This window comes from Nanorana parkeri, unplaced genomic scaffold (genome assembly GCF_000935625.1).
Source record: "Nanorana parkeri isolate BGI_ZX_2015 unplaced genomic scaffold, ASM93562v1 scaffold81, whole genome shotgun sequence".
In the NCBI taxonomy this organism is placed as follows: Eukaryota; Metazoa; Chordata; class Amphibia; order Anura; family Dicroglossidae; genus Nanorana; species Nanorana parkeri.
In genome coordinates this window covers 1212092-1213891 of record NW_017306349.1, presented here as the reverse complement: position 1 = coordinate 1213891, position 1800 = coordinate 1212092, and the positions used below count along the sequence as shown (strand labels likewise).

General features: G+C 33.9%; 1 protein-coding gene across 1 annotated transcript in view; it reads left to right on the top strand.

The window, feature by feature from the left end:
• The window catches only part of LHX6 (LIM homeobox 6), a 66836-nt gene that overhangs the window by 29770 nt on the left and 35266 nt on the right, over window positions 1–1800 (top strand). The gene's annotated exons all lie outside the window — the stretch shown is intronic.

Below are 1800 nucleotides of genomic sequence, written 5' to 3'. Positions count from 1 at the left end.
GCCCCGTCCTGCGAAGCAAAGCTAATTCTAATATACATGACTGGAGGAGAAAAAAATACAAAGAATTCCCCCCTGACATAAAATGGCAAAGCTCAACATTCTTCAAGTGCTCCAATTATGGCCAAATCCTTGTGTAAACCGAATCCTGAAAACATGTCAAACCCACTCTCCAAGGTTTATGTTATACGACCAACAACAGATTCCTTCTAGTGAGTGATATCATTGCAGCACCGAGAACTTCTTTCCTTTTGTTGCAGGTGAAACCTGCTTTCATTGACGCACAACGTATTTATAGTGAATACGCTTTGACAGATTTGGCTTTTCAGTGTAAATAAACTCATTTTGTCACGTCCTTCCAATGGGACTAAACTTTCACTGACTCTAGAGTGACCCTCGCATGAACTGATGGACAGAATCTTATATACACTTGAAGAAAGCTCAAACTATTTTATTATTATTTTTTTTTTTTATTACATTAAACATTCTTTAAATGCATTTTATTTATTTTTATTATCAATATATTTTATTTATATTGATTTATTTATTTTTAATTTCAGTCTTTATTTTTATTTCTCTCCAAATTTACATGCAGAGCAAGCTGTCCAGCAGCAAAAGTAACTGTTACTGCAGGGTTTGGGACAAGCCATTTAAAAAAGTCAGGTGTGCATACAGTGATCATTTATTGAAATGGTTTTAATTCTTTAAAAAAAAAAAACCCGTTGATGTAACTGTTTAAAAATAGTTGGGCTTTAATTCTTGATTTTCTTCACTTTAAGTCTAAAACTAAATGTGCATGACTAATCTCTGTCCATGGGGTGACAACGCTGTGTGTGATTCAATGCAGAGCAGACAGCGTTGTCATCAGAATTGGAAGAAACGATGGATCTATTGGCATAATCAGCAAGGATGAATTCATTATTAATTATGTAACTATGTTACAGAGGAAGTGAAAAACTGCTGTGTTAATGTTAGTTATAAGCTGCTTCGCACTTGTCATTTTTGATGTTAGACGTCATTTTATTCTAAGAGAGTTAAATATGAAGTCCGGGGCAAAATTGTTACATTTTTGGGATTTAAAAAAAATATATTTTGGGATAACGGAAGTTTGAATCCTCTTCCAGTCTTCTTGAATATCTTAGGAATTCCACCGCCGAGTCAGGGCATCCACTGCAGCCAAAGAGTAACAGCTTATTCCTCTTACTGAACCCAAAGTGATAATGGAAACTGGAGCAATGACTGGAAAATTATTATTAAAAATAGCCGGAGTTATTTTTTAGCTAAATTGATTTTACCATCCGCAACATTTCTCCTGCTTGGTTGACATTTGCTTACAAAAAAAAATTGATTTTTGTCACTTTTAATTTAGTGAGTGTGTTTGGGGTTGTTTGCTTGATTTTTTTTTTCCATTAGTGTTTTATTTATTTGTGGAATTTTTTTTACATTTTTTGTGTGCTGGTATTTGATCAATTTTTTTTGTGCTTTGATGCTTTTTATAATTTTATATTATTTTTATGTTATCATTTATTTCTGTAGATCCTCCAATCATCTCTGACACTGTCCTTCCTTCTGGAGGGGGGACTACTTCTGTTCCCCATGGTCCCTGTGGGTGCTGTAAAGTAGTCACCGCTCCAAGCTCGCTCCCGGGATGGACTACAATCTCAATACAAATTATTAAACTGATTTGTTTTGTTTATTTTGTAATTGTATATGAATGTAATGGTTTAAAAAAAATTGTTATAAAATAATTATCTGATTTAAAAAAAAATGATTAAAGGAGAAGTATGAGGGGGGGGGGGGGGG